Source organism: Alligator sinensis, unplaced genomic scaffold, assembly GCF_000455745.1.
Source record: "Alligator sinensis unplaced genomic scaffold, ASM45574v1 scaffold516_1, whole genome shotgun sequence".
In the NCBI taxonomy this organism is placed as follows: domain Eukaryota; kingdom Metazoa; phylum Chordata; order Crocodylia; family Alligatoridae; genus Alligator; species Alligator sinensis.
Window position 1 is genome coordinate 1,140,892 of NW_005841957.1, and position 19,557 is coordinate 1,160,448.

The 19,557-nt window shown below is 41.1% G+C and overlaps 1 pseudogene; it reads left to right on the forward strand.

Annotated features, from left to right (window-relative positions):
- Positions 1 to 10,827: 10,827 nt before the first annotated feature.
- LOC112549759 lies at positions 10,828 to 10,956 on the forward strand (annotated as a pseudogene).
- Positions 10,957 to 19,557: the final 8,601 nt, after the last annotated feature.

Genomic DNA, 19,557 nt, shown 5'->3' on the forward strand with positions numbered 1-19,557 from the left:
AAGTACACATGTAGATGCATCTAGTGGCTGTGTCCACATAAGTGAGCATGTGTCTGTTGCGGCATCTCAAAGCAATTTGAGATGCAACAAAAGGCATGCTGAGAATGAAAAAAATGTTCCCTTCACTGCATATTTGCAGTGTGGACTCTAATTTTGATACCAGGAAACCTTGCCATCAAAAAACCCCAAAAAAATGTGCTGGGAAAAAGCAGTGCAAGGCATGCTCCTGGAGTGTTCCCTGAGTCAACCAGAGGTTGGGTCCTCCAAAGAGGTGATCTGGCACCTGGCCAGAGTGTCTCTAAGCCTGCCTCCTTCAACTGCTATTCCAGCACACTGTGTCAGCGTGCTGAAGCAAATAGGAGCGGGGCAAAGCTGCAGCACTTTTGGACTCGGGTGCTGTCCCAGGTAAGTAGGAACATAACGCGGGGGCAGGGGGAGGACTGTTGGGGGGATCATGTGAGAGTGGAGGAAGTGCTCCAGAGGGTTGGGCCCCCTGCCCACCCCCACAAAGCAGCAGCAGTGGACATCAGGCCGCTCATACCCACTCTTGGTAGAGACCCTCAGTGACATGGCACAGCCTCAGACTGGCAGCTGCACATGGCACCAGCCCGGCCCAGCCTGTATGCCCTCATCCAAAACTAGGCGAGCTCCTGCTGTCACCTGAGGCTTCCAGTGACAGAACCAGGGGCTGCATGCCTTTGGGCTGGGTTCTGCCTGCATGGAGCCAGCCTGGCCCAGTGGTGTACATGGCACATGGGGGCAGGACCCAGCCAGGCCCAGGGGTGTGATGCTTCTGTGTGCAGTGATGAGAGCTGTGGTTGACAGCAGGAGCTGGCCTGGTTCTGTCCAAGGGCATGTGGGCTGGGTGAGGCCAGGCCAGCGCCATGTGCAGCCACTGGTCTGAAATGGCCCTGCAACCCTATGGCTGCTGCTGCTGCTTGCCAAGCCCCACATCCCCCCACACATCTCACACCCAGTGTGGCTAGCTGCCAGATGGGACAGGACCTGCTGGTGGGAGTCGCAGCTGCAGGGGCAACTGTCAAATTGCAGCCCAGCCCCACACCCACACCAGTGCTGGGGCATGGGGCCCTGGCTTGTCATGGCTGTGATGGGCTGGGGGGAGGGGTGGATGTGGCAGCAGGGGTGTGTGCGAGAGAGAGATGGGGGTTCGGGGTGGGGAAGAGCTCCAGGTAGGAGAGGCCATGAGAACTGATCTTAGAGTATCACTGTCTCCCTAGAGCACCCTGTGCAGGGGGAGGCCAGCTTGGAAGGGAAGGGGCTTACCCAGCCCAGTCCCTGAGCCCCAATCAGGGGTTCCCCAGGAATGTCATGGGGATCACTGGGGCCTGGGCATAGGGAACAGAACAATAAGGGTTGGCACTGCTCAGAGCCACAAAGCAGCAGGTGGTACAGCTGCAGCTGGACTCATGTCCTGGTGCTGGGAAGGAGCTGTGGCCAGGAGGGAGCTACTGGGAGCAGGCAGGGTCTGCAGGTTAGGAGTGAGGGATCCTGTGGGAGCTCTGGGTTGGGAGTGAGGAGCAGGGGCAGGGGCAGGGCACTGGCATATCAGTGCTGCTCAGTGCCCCACATCCTGGTGAATGAAGCAGGCAGGGACTGCTTGGATTTTTCTATGATAAAAAAACCAAAAGCAAATGCCAAAGTATATAGATATTTTGAATCCATTTTATTATGATGCTAGAGGGACTGGTAGGCTTTCAAATTGCTTTTAACTTGTAAATATATCAATAAAACATTGCTGATCTGATTTCTGTCTATATAGTGGTGTTTCATTTTAGTCATGGAAGAACATGGATTTTGAGTATTTTAATAAGATAAGATAATTTGTTTTTTTTATTTTTAAACCAGAGAATTTGCAGTTAAACAGGGAACACCGGGGAATCCTGGTAAGGCAAGTGACTGGACCCAGGGAGAGGAGTCTGCCCACGGCCAGCACTGGGGACCAAGCTGAAGGGCAAATGAGGTGGCTGACCCCCTAGCCATTTGAGGCTAATAGGGCATGCTTTGACAGTTTGAATTGGGCCACCACAAGGATCACATCTGCTGGGCAATAGCTGCCCAGATGGCAGAGTGGGGACATCAGAAGACCAACAGTGCTGCCTGAAGGCCAACTGTGCAGCTATGGCCCACTAGCAGGTGGCACAAAGGTGCAGGAAGTTCTGCTGCAGAGCCTGCACCGGAGCCAAGTGGGTAGAGGGTGCAGGGGCCACTCTAGGTCAGAGCTGCTTCAGCAGTTCAGCTGGCACAAGAGGCTAGTATCCCCAGACACCAACTAGCCAGGACTCAGAAGCTCCTGAGGGCAAGTCACCCTGAGCTACTAACCAGGACAGATTTTTTTACTGCTGGGCCCAGCACAGGTGCTGGCGCCACCCTCTAGCTCTTCCTGGCTTAAGATCCAGTAGGAGCTGGGCCTGTTTAGTTTGTTCCAAGTGTCACAATTTGCCCCACACTAAAGTGCATGTTCAGGCATATGTGCTGAGGCACAAATCTCCAGAACAAATTTTTGCTGCTGCTATGTGACCTGCTACAAGCACATGAGCCTGCATGTGTAGATGTACCCAGTGAGTGCAACTACAGTCGCACCCAGAAAAGTTACCCTGGACATAGTAGGGGTGCTGGGGCCAGTGCTGGGTTGGCCCCAGCAGCCTTACCTCAGGTCCTGGGGGCCTCCTGGGACTGTAACAGCAGCAATCCTGCTGGGCAGAATCTGGCTAACAGCCACAGTGTGGCTTTGGGAAGCCTGGCTCTGCTTTTCAATGGTGAGCACTGCTCATGCGTGGGCTGCTCCACCTTTTTTTCCTTGGGTTTTTTTGAAGGGCTCAAAAAAGCATGGGGGGAAAAAAGTGGAGCAGTACACATAACGGCAGCACACCCTTGCAACATGGAAAACACCTGACTGCGGTACGTGGCACTGCAGACACTAGCTCCCTTCTGGCTGCAGCTGTGTCCCAGCACCAGGACGTAAGTCCAGCTGCAGCTGTACCACTTGCTGCTTTGTGGCTCTGAACAGTCCAGTTCTTACTGTTCTGCTTTCTGTGCGCCACATTTTGCATGACCATGTTCATCTGGATGTGCCGTACATGTGTAATTTTAATGCTAAGGAATAAACTCCAGAGCTTATTGGTCTGGAGTTTATTGTTCCCAGGCACTCCGTTTGAATGTGCACCCAGGATGGCAGCATGTTGAGCTGGGTCAGAGCAGCCCTGACTAGCAGGGGGCCCCAGGAGTCAGCCTGCCAGCCTGGATCTTCTCCCCCCTAGACCAGTGTGCTGCCGAACAGCTGGCTGGGCACAAGAACGCTCCATTGCAGGGCTACACAGCAGGCAGCCCCTGCACTGAAGCACCCTCATGCCCCAGTCAGCCCCATCAGCATCTGCACTTGTGCTGCTGCATTGTAAAAAAACTCCGTTGCAGGATAGTACTTTTATTTACAAGTACTATCCTGTGGCAGAGTTAATGAGTTTACCCCACCCTGACAGACATGCAGTGTTTATGGCAGAGGTAGTCTACTCTGCAGTAAACGTCTCGTGCAGGCACGGCCAGTGAAAAGAAGTTCCTAGGAACAGTAGTAATGATCAACACTATGAAATGATGAATATGCAATATCAAGCATCAAATCTATTTTCTATTTTATAGATAGTGGAAGGCTTGCCCTTAGGGTACTGGTGTTGACTTTGGGCAGGGCAAAACTTCAAGAGTATATGAGAATGCATTGGACATCCTGTTCAGTTGGTGAGCGAGTCAGAGGAATGTGAGGTTTAGTAGATGAAAATGAAATGTGCTTCACTTACAGCCTTTCGATAAGACATAGCTGAGAATCAATTTTAAATCTTGGAGGGGAAAGACATAAGGCTGCTAAAAGTGCATAATTGATAGTAAACTATTTTTCGGTCTTTCTTTTTTTTAGTTGGACTTGCAGAATTCTAATTCCTTCACAGCAGTGGCAGAAATTTTGACTGTTTCAGTAGAATTTTCTTAAATGTTTGTCAAAATATCAGGTGATATATATTGACATAATCATCTTGACACTAAAGCCCTACAAATTAACACCAGCTGGGATTTTGCTTCTTGTAAATAAGTAGCCCCTGGCATATTTTTAGGCACATGCCTTTGAATACTTTCAGTGGAGTGTGGCTTTTTTGTTTGTTTGTTTCATAGATCAGCTAGAAAAAAAGTACAATTACACTGTTCTCCTCTATGACAGTAATGAGCTCCTAGTACATAAAGTAGTTAAGCTCTTTGATTTGACCTTTCCCTGAAAAATGACATCTACAGTTTCCCGTGAGTTCATAGATAAAAATATGACAGTCTAAGGAAAATTCAGACTGAGCTGTATTAGTGAACTGAGATGCAATTAAGCACTCCTTGTTTCTTCAGTCAAAGTCAGTGCATGATTTATTGTAATTAAGAGAATAACAAAATGCATTGTTACTGAACTGCATTAGAAATACTGCAATTATTCGGCAATTTAGGGCAGGTGCTGTCTTTTTGCTTTGTTTGTACAGAGCCTAACACAGTAGAGTCCTGGTCCGCAAATGGCTAATACACATTAATTATAATTGTCAATATCTTTCCTTAGTTTCACAGAATTGTACTCTATGAGAGGAGTTTTATTGTATCCACTTAAAAAACAAACAAACCCTTGAATGTGTTGAATACATCTTAAACAGCGTCACAGAAGATGTAATTATTTCATAGTTTTATATATGTTAAAAATTGATTCCCCAGTGCTTAGCAAAATATTTCATCTATATCACACTATAGTTGTAACGTTGAATATAATAAAACAAATGTATTACACAATGCAACCATAATATTAAATGGTTTAATAAGTGGATACTTCAGGATCTATTTTTCCTTGGTTTGCATAGACAAATCTTTTATGTGACAGTAGATATGAGCGCAGTGTGAAGTAAGAGCATGTTCTTCCATTTTTAAAATTGCTGGCATTAATAGTTCTTTTGAAGATAGAAGGGGGAAAACAGCTGATGCCAAATGGAGGCATTGCTAAAACCACTCATAAAAAATTGTACAGTTACTGTGTAAACTTGCTGCTTTTGTTAAATAAATACTATAACTGACAAAGGCAATAATTTCTATGCTTCCCTATGGAATGTTAACAGCAACAGTTGCCATATTTACTGCCTAGAGCCCTTACCAAGACCCACAAGATTTGTCTTATTGACTAATATCAGCCCCACTATGTAAAAAGTCTGCTTCCTAATGTAAACTCTGTGCAAAGAAATTTTCTATGTGCCCAGAGTGCAGAGTGAATGTAAAGTCATATGGTTACAGAGGGTTAAGCACAAGTGTAAATCTCTTTCTCTTCAAACCTTCTCTCTTAGAGTTGCATTCAGCTTCACTGAAATTTAAATTCCACTTGCTCCACCTTGTTCATGAAACAGACATCAGTTAAAAGAAACCAAAGCTGGAAGTCCAGACCAACTAGTCCTGTGCATCTATGTAGCCTAAGCTACGTCTGAACTGAAAATCAAGTATGGGGGTGTTCAGATGAGTTTTATTTCAGCTCCTTTCTTGTGTGGACTAAAACATCTTCTGAATTACCTAGTCCAATAATGTTTAGCAATGTTAACTAATTTTAGAAGTTATAAAATGTAACTTAGCATATACAAAACACATGCAGTTAAGGACCATAATTGAAAATATAATAAAAATGTTTCTTGCAAAACTTTACATTCTGGGGTTCACTTATTTCTAATAACATTGAATAAGAAATAGCTTGCTAAAGAACTTCTATTAAAAAGGAACTATTTGACTTTATATGTATTTGGCTGAAGTAGCTTAATGGTTTTGTATGAAGCAATATGGCTATTTGAGTATGTAGTTTAGAAAGCTAAACAAAGTTGTGGGGAGAGAGCAGGAAGTTATTCCACTTTAAAGTTTGAAATGAACTAATTAAAGATAAGCCTGTTTAATAAAAATCAAAATGTTGAAGCTACAGCCTTTTTTTCAGCCAGAGTAACAGTCAAATAGAAGAAGCTGGGAAGGAGACACAACAGACTTGCTTCATATTTTAAGGTTATGAGCTGAGTTTCACCTATCTCCATTTCATCTCTAGAGCCCAAATACTTGAGCTCTGTGGAGTTCTGTCTGTTGTAAATACCAAGACGATAGATTTATCTGAATAAACTCATGAATATGCCATATGAAGAATAGAATGTTCTCTACTGTATTTCAGCTCGTTTGACTTGCAGATGTCAGTGTAGTCAATTGCAGAATCTATTCTTCTGTGACATGTTTTCATACCTAGCTTTCACTAAAATCTTCTTTTTCCCACTTCCTTTTGTGACCACATGTAAATGTTATACATGGACAAACCAATTAAACATCAAAAACATATATCTAATGAATCTGCGTGTCAGAATTAATTTGCATTTCAGAAACTGCTAAATGTTTTCAAACTTTTTTTTAAATACTCAAATTCAGAAAGGCCATTCAAAAAAATCACCTGTATTCTAATACTCTTCTGCATTCACTCTCACTTCTGATAATCTTTTACAATATCACAGCTATCCTTTGTCATATCTAACATCAGGAACAAACAAGTCGCTACAAGAAGTTCCATGTCCTTTTTTTTTCAGAGATGCCAGGGTCTTTCTAAGTGTCATCTTTAAGGCCATCACCTGAATCCTAATTGATGACAGCTCTCTGAACTGTTGCACAATAAGAAGTCTGGTAGTGTGATAAGACCCCTGTTATGGTCAAGGAAACGGTATTTTTAGGGCAGCTACTGCATCTGTGTACTTCCTTGCCTGGTGCCTGTCCATGCAAATGTCTCCAAGTTTTGAAACTGGTCAAGCATCCTCCATGAATCCTTTACTCCTTGGATCAGAAACTGGCACCATGCCCTGCATCCTACCAATGCTATGTATCTTTCATGAACCTCTGCAGGGTTGGGTGCTCGTACACCTTTTCCAACACTTTACGTATACAGTTCCCTGTGTTTAGGATCTACACTGCGCTCAGCAGTGTTGGTCCCATCTAGTATCATTTGTGCCTTGAATAAGTTAAGCAGAATTGTAGGGGGATATCTCTTGGAAGAACATATGCATTGTAGAGAGTGGGGTTGATGATTCATCAGACAGTAATGACCCAATATTACCATGATGCTGCTGTAGGTGTTTGTCTTTTGAGAAACTAAAACCTGACTTTCCCGTTATTTTATTGATGCTCAAATATTTGTTTTCCAGTCCTAATCCCAATAGTATTAAGTTGTATTATTCACCTCAGTACTAGTGGGCTTGTTTAGGGAGCAGAGAAGAAAAGGGGCTTGGAGTTTTCAGGGTAGATGACCATATGTGATCTAAGGATAGGACCTGAGTTTCTCTATGTTGCCATATAGAAGTGGTGAGAAAAGTCTTAAATAATGATAGCTATTGCTTTAGAATAAAAGTGTTTTAGGTCCACAGGGAAGAGAAAAGGCGAAAAAGACAGAAAAAAAAAAACATTAGGTGGAAAAAATAGAACTTTTATTTAATCTGGAGTTTAACTTGACCTAATTTGGGTTAAACACTTATTATTTTGGCTCTGGGACTAAATTAAGCATCTGTCCCCCTTCTGACTACTTGATTCATGAGAGTAAACTGAAGCAGTAAATTATGGGAAAGTGAGGTAATGGTTGATCTGATACTGGATCAGATGGGGCAGTTCTAATATGCAAAGCAGCAAACATTTGTAAAAATGGAGGAGTATAGGGAGGTAAATTTAGTGCAGTAGGGCAGGATTACAGGCAAGGGGCCCATGAGAGAAAGAGCAAGTAAAGAGAGGAAGACAGATGCGGGGTGGTTTAATTATCATTAGCAGCCATAATACTTGACAAGCAAAAGATCTTTCTACATTTTGGGACTAAACATGAAATATATTTGAATTTAGTGAATATCCCATATCAGGAAGTTCCACCTGAGTTTTACTTGCTCTAACAAGAACCAGATAAAGAGATCTGACTAAAACTGTAGGATATTCAAGAGGATGAATGGGACTGGTGGAATCCTGTAGAAAGAGGAAAGAAAATAATATTTTGTAAATTATGAAAACAGAAAGAAGGTACTCAATAGCAAAAAAAGTCCACTTCTGTAGGTGAGAAAAATCTCAATGTATGAACATATATCATTATTCTGTCTTTCAAAACCACCCTGGATTTGAGAGAGCATCTTTAAAATTTTCATTGAAACTACCAGGAAAAGAATGGATTTGCATGTATATTTGAAAAATTGGCATTTTATGACTAAACCTTTTGTCAAACCATTCTAAACCAGCTGCATTCCCCTGTGGAGAGACCAGTGGAAAATCTCTTAATATATTGGATGAATGTTGGATCCCTAATGGCCCCTATGTCAGTTGAGGATTGATCTAGTGAAGCATACTTGCCTCTGACTTTTCTTTTCCTTTCTTGACTTTTGCTGGAGGGTTAGGACAGATGCTTAGACCCATTTGTTTTGTCATTTTCCACTGCACATAGAGGAAAACACTCCACTGGGAATATGTAGCAAACAGGACATAATACATCAGAATCTAGGCCACATTTATCTAGCTAAACATGACTGGAGCTAAGTTTACTTTTCAGGATTAAAAAAAAAAAATCTTATTGTGCACCAGAGTTCATATTGCCCCGGTATGAACATTGTAATAAAAATATCCAGATCTATTTGTATCAGTCACAATTTTTAAAAGGAAATGGTTACCTTAAATAACATTCTGAAGGAGTTTTCATTGTGGTCCAAAACAATAGTAGAGGAAGAAGAATGACATTTCCACACACTTCACTGGAGCTACTCTATTTACTCAAATATAAGATCATAGAATCATAGAAAATTAGGGTTGGAAGGGATCTCAGGAGGTCATTTAGTTGAACCACCTGCTGAAAGCAGGACCATCCCCAACTAGATCATCCCAGCCAAGCCTTTGTTTAGCTAGGTCTCAAAAACCTCCAAAGATGGAGCTTCCACCACCTCTCTGGGTACCTGTTCCAGTATTTTACTACCTACCTAGTGAGAAAATTCTTCCTAATGTCTAATCTAAATTTCCCATGCTGCAACTTGAGATCATTGCTCCTTATTCTGTCATCTGCCACCCTTGAGAACAGTTTAACTCCATCTTCTTTCAAACCCCCCTCCAGGTAGTTAAAGGCTGCTATTAAATCCCATCTGTCTTCCCTTCTGTAGACTAAATAAGCCCAGTTCTCAAAGACTCTCCTGAGAAGCTATGTGCCCCAGCCCCCTCACCATTTCCATTGCCCTCTGCTGGACTCTCTCCAATTTGTCCACATCCTTTCTGTAGTAGGTGAACTGAAACTGGGCACAGTACTCCAGATGCGGCCTCACCAGTGCCAAATAGAGTAGAATAATTACTTCCCTTGACATACTGGCAATACTCCTACCAATGCAGCCCAGTATGCCGTTACCCTTCTTGGCAACAGGTGCACACTGGTGGCTCATATTCAGTTTATTATCCACTGTAACCCCCAGGTCCTTTTCTGCAGAGCTACTGCCAGCCTGGCAGCTCCCAGCCTGTACCGGTGCATGGGATTATTCCATCCTAAATGCAGGACTTTGCACTTGTCCTTACTGAGATTTCTTTTGATCCAGTCCTCCAGTTTGTCTAGGTCGCTATGAATCCTAGCCCTAGCATCCAGTGTATCTACTACTCCCCCCAGTTTGGTGTAATCTGCCAACTTCCTGAGGGTGCACTCTAACCATCGTTGGGGGATTTTCAAAATCTGCCTAGACAAAGCTTTGACTGTGATGGTCTAGTTGGGGATTATCCTGCTTCGAGCAGGGGACTGGATTAGCTGATCTCCTGAGTCCCTTCCAAATCTAACTTTCTATGATTCTGTGCCATCTTCCAGGTCATTCATGAAGATATTGAACAAAACTGGTCCCAGGATCAACCCTTGGGGCACTCCACTTGGTACTGGCTGCCAAGTAGACATCAAGCCATTGATTACTACTCTCTGAGCCCGATGCTCCAGTCAGTTTTCTATACACTTTAAAATCCATTCATCAAGCCCATAATTCCTTAAGATGACTCTGATTAAAAGACAACCACCCCCAAAATAGATTTTATATATGGACAATTTATAAATTTGTTATAATTTTCCAAGTATAGAATCTAATTATTGGAGGTTTGTCTTGATTTTGTCCCCCTTCCAAATAATTATCTTCTAGACAGATATTAGAGACAGGATCCTTATAAATTCTACACAGCAGGGACCAAATCCTCCTAATGCTACAGCAGGAAAACTAAAACTGGGGGATCAAGTAGGCTCTTTACCTGCTGCCTCCCTTCAGCTTCTTTCCCCTGCAGCCACTTCCCACCCTCCTTGCTGTTAGACCCTGCTTTCCCTGAGGACATAGAAGCCAGGAGCAAATCTGAAAATACTGAACTTGAAATCAAACATAGCTGAAGTAATTTACATATAGTATCCATAGATTTAGTTAATCCAGAATTTATGTATGTTACCTTTTTTTTAAACTGTTGTAAGTTTTAGCACAGGCACTCTATAAATACACTTTTGAGTAGTACTTTGGCACATACATATGTATAGTAGCGTGCATCAAATTATACATAATATTAATCCAAAGTCAAACAGCTCATAATCTACTTTATAGTTTCATTGGACCAGGCCCCACCAGAGTCAACAGGATTTCAAGCGATGGTGACCCCACAGTTCAACACTGTTCAGTGTGTGTACTCCTGACAAAGAATCCATGTATTCATGACTGAAACTGGGCACTACTGTATATCTTATTCAGATGGGCTGCACTTAGCTATCTTTGTGGTAGATTTCCATTAGCATCTCAGCCTTTTTGGCTAAGATCAAATGTAGCACATTTTTGGCACCAAGGGGTGTCAGGGATGGCTCTGGCCTTCCCATTCCCAGCCTGGTATTGCAATACTTCCAGGCCTAGTGACAGTTCCCTGTGGAGAGAGCAACCACCCATTTTTTTGAGAGAGAGACACATACACACACACACAAAAAGGTTCCCATCAGTATGTTTGCCCAGAGTGGGCTATGTATTTTATAGTTATGCTTGGTGTTGGCTTCCTTTAATCAGCTTCATAGTTCATTTCCATTACTGAGCACATGTTATTTTTGGCTGAAGTTTAATGATAAGCAATGTATTTAATGAGGTTTCCTTGTTTGTGAATGTAAGACAGGGGGCTTTTTTCCCCATTGTGCTTGCAGGGAAAAGCCTTATCTTGTATTCAGCTAAATATGGTAGTTAGGTTGAAACTATTTGCTTATGAGATATCTCTTGTTGCAACATTTTTAGATGGTGAGTCTTGCAGTGATGTTGCTACAATGATTTAATCCTTGCTGTAGCAAAATAATATTTTTATGTAGGTTAAAAATTAACATTGGCCCACAATCTGATCATTTGACTGTTTTTCATGTCTTTAGCTCATTTAGGGCAATTTTTTTTCTCCATTAGAATTAATAAAATAGTGCAGGCCATGTTTTACTACAAATGCCTATTACTTAAGGATTTGATTCCCACTGTGTAGAAGTTATAAGGATGCTGTCTCTAATATCTGTCTGGAAGATAACTATTTGCATGGAGTCTCTCAGCTCTTAAGTCTTATGGTATAAAAAAAGCCACTTGCACAGTCTGACTTAAACATTAATGCTAGTTCAGCCTGTATATTTCCTGTCTGTCAAATTTTCATTATAGACTAGTGCCCAACTGTACAAGTGCAGACAATATTGTTAATTTTTTAAGGACTATTTTATACTGATCTTGGTTATAAGCTGTGGTTGTTATGGAAAATAAGCTGTTAATTATTTTTTCAGTTTATCTGTATCATAATTTCTGGTTATCCTTTTAGGCAAAGATCAATATTAATCATTAGTTTAATATCCATTACATATTCATTTTGGAAGCCAATATCCTTTTGAGCTTGCAAGGACAATACAAATTTTCCCCCTATATTAAACTGATTTCTTTTATTTGATTGTGGTTTCCAATTTCTTTTCCTCATTTAAATTTCTTACCTTTAAATAACATCAGCAAATGAAGTCTGTTTTCTGTGTGTCACTCAGAAAATAGGTGTTAAATCCTTAATAATACTTTGGTAGTTAGCAAACAGGAAAATCAGTCAATCCCTAGCTAGGATATGTATGGCAAGGCATTATTAGCAGCAGATAGCACTCTTCAAAATTTCCAAATTAACTGTAACATGCTGTGGTAAATGTATGTATCTCTTGTTCAGAAAAGCTTACTCTGTCTCCTCCTGGTTTGGCCACTGAGTGATGCTTCTGTTTAGTTAACCTGATGGAGCAGCTGTGGCTGCTTTGTGAATTGTGAATAGGTTGATTTGAGTCTTGGCTTCGTTGCTGTGGGTCATGCATTTTCAATGAAGCAATGGGCCTGGAACTTCTCTGATTCTGTTAAGTCTCATTTGCATGTCTGCCCACCAACTGGAAAACACAGTACCTGATAGGAAGACTAGAAATGTCAGAGATATTGGAGCATGTTACCCTCAGCCACAAATCTGCACCTTAGAACATTGATTTCCCACAGCATCTGCAATTACTTTATTTCATTAGCATGAGTGGACTTGGCAGAAGCTTTCATATAGGGTTGCAGAGCTTGTTTGGAACAAGTCCAGGTCTCTGTCATATGCATGGCCTCTAAAATGTTGCTATTGTGTTACTGATACTAGAAATGTTCAGAGTACCTACTACTATTTATGATTTGACTCAGTGCACTACAAGCAAATAATTTATCAAAGATTGGGAGTCCCATGTGACTTATGCATGAAGTCAGTAAGATATTTTTCAATTTGGAACTCCTTGTCAGTAGTCTTATAACATAGACTTGAATTCCATTCTTCCTCTGCCTACCCAAGCTACAGTTTTTCATTACAATTTTTTTTTTATAAATCAATTGAATTATGGCAAAGATAATCTCTTTTGATGCCAATCAATATATAACTTAAAAAAAATCAAACAGGATAAGAAAAAGGGCAGTAACATCTAGAAGTGACATGTACACTATTTCTATTACCCAGTTGTATAATGATGTCAAATTTGATCCTAGGGGTTCATAATGGACAACTACCACTTTTCTCTAAGTTTCTTTTTCATAGATTCCCACAGAACTCTGTATTATACTTTCCATAGGAAACCAGGTACCAAAAATATCTTATTAATGAAGATCTAGATTTTACAATTTCCTAATCAGAATTTAACATCTCTGAAAGAAAATGTAGGTCCCTGCTCCAACTCATGGTACTTCTCATAAAGCGCCATGAGTTAGAGCAAACCTTCCCCGACCCAACAGATCTTCATCTGTTGGTTCAGTGGGGATGGTGCACAGCTCCACTTCGGAGCTGATTCAGTAAAGTACCTGCAACCTCTCTACCTTAGCCCCCTCTCCTCTTCCCCCCAACCCCCACCCAGTTCTGGTGCTGTTTGCAGGAAGGGGAGGGGAAGAAGAGAGGGAGAGGGAGCTGCACGCTGGGGTTTGCACAACCTGAGTTGGAGAGGAAGGAAGCTGGGGGGGGTGGGGGAGGGTACACAAGGCAGGTGGGCTCCAATCAATGAAGTGCATAAGCTCAGCCCCAATCACGCTGATAAAATGACCCTAGGAAACAGAAGTTCCCTGAGGTGTTCCACCTTGGAGCCCTTTCATCTGATCCCTCATTAGATAAGGGTTAATTTATCTTTTAAAGTGCTCTGCAGATGTGTGCATGTGTTGCTGCATGGCTGTAGAGCACTTTCAGGGGACTGATCATACAACAAATGTCACTTCTGTCAGTGCCTTTAGAACTGCTTTAAAGCAGCAGCTGGCAACCATTTCATGGAACAACCTGACCCTCTTTTGAGGTGGACTGAGTGGCTTCCATGACACATGGATGGGAATTTTCCCTGCATCTGCATTGGGGTCAAGCAGCTGGGAACTGTACTTGTGTCACCACAGCTTTTCCCAGTCACCTACTCTTCAGCTAGGGCACAGGCTCAGCTTCCAGTCACTGGGAAGCTGCCCTGGGGACTGTGTAAGATGTGTCCAGGCTGCTGATGCTTCTACACTGCAACTAGGAAGCAAAGGGATAGAGGCGGGGTATGGGGAGGGGGAGGGAGGAATGGCAGCAGTATGGATGCAGTTCCCAGCTACCTGGCTGTGGCACAGCTCCCCAATGGCTTGAAGCTGCGGCACCCACAACTGTAGCCATGGGGAAGCTAGGGGATGAGAAGGAGAAGCATTGGTGGCAAGGATGCAGCTAAAAGTTGACCATCCCTGACACAGTTCTTTAGTGCTTAGCCCTGGGGTGGGTGCAGGCACTGGCATGGGCAAAACCACTGGACTCAGTGCGCCAGATCTACTCTGCCAAATCCAGCCAACATGTGCCTTAAGGTATTACTGTTCATAATGGTATACATATGAAGATCCCTCTGACTTCAACATCTCTCCTTCATCTAATATAGTCTCCCTGATGCCTAAACGTTCTAGTCAGCGAAGATATAGATGGAGGAAAGATAATTTTTATCCTGATTAAAAAAAAAAAAAGAAATAACAATAATCTGTAGCAATCTTGGAAGAAATCTATATATTTTAATATCACTCAATCTAATAATTTAATGTGATATCAAACAAACACAGAAGACAGTGTAGTCTAGGACGACTGAGAATTATAAAATGAAACGGTTCGAAAATTTAACTTACAGAGAACCTACATACAATGAGCAGAATTGTACAGATTCTGTTTTCTCCTTGGCATTGGGAGATGGAAAAGATAAAGTCTATCAAGATATGATAGGTTAGGAAATGGATTATTTATAAAAGAAGGCATTAATTTGACCTTTTATGACAACAAGGATGTTTCTGTTTCCCACTCTCCATTTGTAGCATCAGATTAAATAGACAGTTGCCTATGAAAGCTCATGCTTCTCTGAACCAGTTCATCTCTAACATGCTACCCTACCTTGTCTCCTACCAGTTCTCACTGGAGGTAAATAATTCACTTATGAGTGAAGTTATGGATGTCTTATCATTATCTATGATCTATACTTATAATTCTCTATTTAGGATCCAGCTGCATATTGCTTTTATTCTGTAGCATTTTCCTGTGCTGCTTCAGAGGGCGTCTTTTTGTTATGCTACTGTGGAATATGGCATGTGACATGAGATACCATAAACTGAGGGCAGCTGTAGTATAAATGCTTAATGTGACCCATGACTTGAATCACAGTTACAGATAGCTTATCCAGAATGGATTTTCACAGCCCAAATTAATCAGATGCAAATATGACTGGGCAGATGACAAATAGGATACATGAGTGCTGCCAGTGCCTCTGAACCAGCATGGGACTCTTGATGATTGTTCAATTGTCTTTTTTTCAGTACAAGTTTGATTTACATATATTATCTTCCATCTCCTTTTAAAGGTAGAGACCCCTTGGCTCTGAATCAGTGTGCCTAAGCACAACAGCTGCAATTTTAACCTGGCCTACCGCTTGGCTGACCTTGCTTGCTTTCTAGCTTTCTGACAGAAAAAGGCTGAATATATTGCTCAGAATACCCTAATGCATCCTAAAATCATCAGAGGGAGAGTGTAATTACATTATCATATTTATAGGACCAAAAGAAAAGCTGTTCTGATAGCACGAACATCATCAGCAACAAACAGCTGTAATGGAACAGACATAGAGGAAACAACATATGAGTGTAATTGAATCCTTTTACAGGGGCACAGACATTATCTTTATTGTGGAGAAGTATATGGGTCATCATATTTTTATGTCAGCTTCCTGAAAATAAATAATAAATCATGTTATAAGGTTCATGACTTCCTAGATGAGTTGGTGAAAGTGTATACTCTTTCATAAACTATGTATCCTGAAAACTGGCAAACACCTTAGAAAATAAAGAACCCTGTAACCCACCAGCATTTATCACTGCTTGTCTGTTCTAGTTATGGAATTGCATTTTGGTCTGAGCCAAATATCCACAGTATCTTCTTTTATGAGGGGGACTTGGTCATTTTGTTACCAGCAATGACTTTTCTACAATATGAAGAACAAACTCATTTAAGGAAATGTATGAACTACTTTTTTAGTTACCGCTGTTAACTTCCATATACTAATTATACTCCTCCACTGTAGTAATCTGTGGGAAAACTCTCCTTAAATATTGTAATGCTTACTTTATACACAAATTTCTTCTAAACAATGGGCAAAATTCATCACTGATGAGGGAGGGGTGAACCTGGCCCTATCACAGGACAGATCCTCCACCGGAATAAATTATTGTCACTCCACTAAGTAAAGTATAACCCAGTCCAGCCTGACTCTGAAAGTCTTCAAGATTCTTTTTCAGCAGTGCAGCATATGGTCCTTCCTATCATATAAAATATGAAAAAGAAATCTTGAGGCATTTATAAAGTCATGCTGGGCTCTGCTACCTCTTTCTTTTCCTTAATTGTTACAAGGTGCAAATCCTGTATGGAGTTTAGCAATGCTACTGAAGGGAATTTCAGTGCAGCATTAAACCATAATTGTAAAGCTATAAGAAAGCCTTAATAAAAGGGTGCTGGGGGTGGGTAAAATATAGGTAATGATGTTACTGTGATTTATGGTCTAGCAAATACTGTTGGTTAGGAAAGTTAATGTATGTTAAGACTTGAAGATCATCTTTAAGAACATGATTCACAGAAAGGAAAGGTGAAAAATGAGAACTGAGGTGTGTGGGGGAATCCTCATTCCTCAAGATGCAGTATGTGAGGCAAGGAACATAAAACATAAAGAAGAAATATTTTTAAATTGTAATGATGTTTTAATTTTTAAATTATATCAATATATAATTTATAGTAATACTGTACAGTATTATATTGCTATAGTATGTAACACCTCTCATGAGAGGGTGCAGGTATGTGGCACTGGTGACTCAGTTTTCCTGAGAGTATTTCAATATAACTGGATAGTACAAACAAGCTTGATTTATTTACACACACAAGCATTCAAAGAGCAAGTTGTAACCCCAGCATGGAAACCTGATCACAAAATAACTCCTCTCAGCATAGAAACCCAAGTACAACTTAAGTGTCCAACTCTTAACAGTGCCACAAAGACCCTTTGGGATGAAATTCTTTATCTTGTGCACAGCCCCAACTGTCCAAGATGGCACAAGGACTTCCACTGCTCTACAATTACACTGGCTGCATTATTTTCTGCAGCCTTTTAAGTGCAACCCACTCAGGCCCTGCTCTGTAGCAGCAGTCAGATTCTCTATCTCGACTGGGGTCTCCTCAGTGGCAAAGTCGATCCTTCTTCCAGCTGTACTCAGATCAGGTTCCTCCACAATCTTCCAGGAGCGATTTTCAATAGCACATGGGACCTATCAGGACCTCTCTCCTGCTCCACCTGCATGGCTCTGGGCAAAATGGCTCCTGTTTTGCAACTCTTCTTTCCTAATTCCCTCTTGCTAGCTCTCATAGAAGCCTGGTTCAACCTAGGTCTGGTTTTCCCAGGCTTGAAGTGGCCCAATCCCTCTCTGCTTAACCCCTTGCAACCCAGGGGCAAGGGTTACTTTTTATAATGAGTTAAAGTAATACTATTAAATATAATGCTAATATTCTTAATCAATTATTTAATGGAGAAAACATCACTAAAAACAGACTCTTCAGTAGTTAATATAAAATCTGTCTCTGGAATGAATTTATCAAAACACCAGAATATGAATTCATCCCATGTATAAAATGACAGGCCATGGTCCCAGGGATGCTGCAGGGTTCCGTTCCAGGAATCTCATCATATTTGTAATCTTAAGATAAGTGTCTTGTCTTTTGACCTGTAAATGAATAATCCAAATTCAATTTGGAAGATCTTTCATTTTAATGTATTTGAAAGTATAAGGATTTAGATTTGGGCTGAATGGTTCAGGGACTTAGGGATGGAATTAGGCGCCTCAGATCTAAAGATTTTGTCATGTAACCATGACTTCACTTCTAAAACTAAATTAATAGTACGAAGAATATTTTCTTATTCCTAACCTACTCTTTCTTTGCTTATATTTGAGTGTGTGCTCATAGCATTCCCCAGGTCTATCATGTCTTAGTTCCTTTAAAAAAGCAGTAATACAAACCCAGTCTATGGAAGGGTGTTTGTTCAGAAGTCACCCAGTGCCAAGAAGTCCAACCAAGACCTGTTTCATTCATTCAGGGTCTAACATTTAATTGATCAGTGTAGCCTTAGCCCCTGCACAATACAAAATATAACTGACCATAGAGAGAACCTCCTTAAGGAAAGTTATCTGCAGATATATCCAGAACTAATAGACTTATAGATTAGTAGATTGCATGACAACCACAGCACCAAGGTTACAGACATTGATACATATCTGTAAACATCTGTACACGTATCAATACATCTGTAAACATATCAATGCCTGTAAAGACTATTTGAACATTACCAATAAGTTATTTATATGCATTTGCATTTCTGTATTCACTGGAGGAGTACAGAATGAAATTTGGCCCATGCTGTGCTTTTAGGAGGATTTCACAAGAACCATTTTTAACTGTTTGTTGTGTGCTTTACAAGGGCTAGTGCTGATCAAATAGAATACTAATTACTGCTAAATGAAGCAGATCTGTTGAACACCTTGGCTTTGAAGGATGTATAAATTGTGCAGGAGGGCTAAACACCTACTGGTGGCCCTATTCTATGGTCTACTTGAAAGAAGATATTACAAAAGACAAATGATTTCCCTATAAAAATGCCAGCTGCCTAACTCTAATTGACTTCAGGTGAGCATCAATAGATTGGCTAAAATCTGAATTATCACAGAGACCATCTTATTATGACATATCTTCTCCAGCCTAAATTAAAATTTCCTGCTGTTGCTACCATTAGTCCATATATACCTCTGAGTAGCATTTTAAACTAGTTTTGTCTAGACTTTCACTAGTAATTTTAATTGGTTAAGTTGATTATTTGGGCAGCAAGAGAAGTAAAACCAAAAGTTATTGTATTAAGTCTGACCTGTAATGTAGAGGGGTTTTTTTTTGTGGATCTGGGGTGTTATTGCAGTAGTAATCACTTAAAATTGACAGTCCATTTCGGCAAACTGCAACTAATTACTACCTCACTACCAACTCCCATGCTTCCTACCTAAACATGACTTAGCATGGCACTTGTTTGTAGTTAACACCAGGACTTTAAAGGATTCTACTGCTGCTATGGAGAAAAAACAAAATGCAGGCAAGATTTACTTTAAGACTATATTACAGCTGCTAATTAACAGCATGCAATAGATATGAGGCTGCTGTGGTGAAGCAGAAATCTATACTCTCTATTCCACTTAGCTTACTGAGTCAGAATGTTTAAAATGTGCACCCATGTGGATTCTACTATATGTAAAGTTTAATATATAGTTCCTACAGTTTACTCATGTTTTCTAATATCAGGTTTGGAAAAAGAAGCATGATCTTCCTTGTTACAGCCTTTTGGGTGAGTTTAGTGTTGATCCTACTGACCTCCAGATATAATTCTTCACTGTCCTATTCTTTGTATTTAGC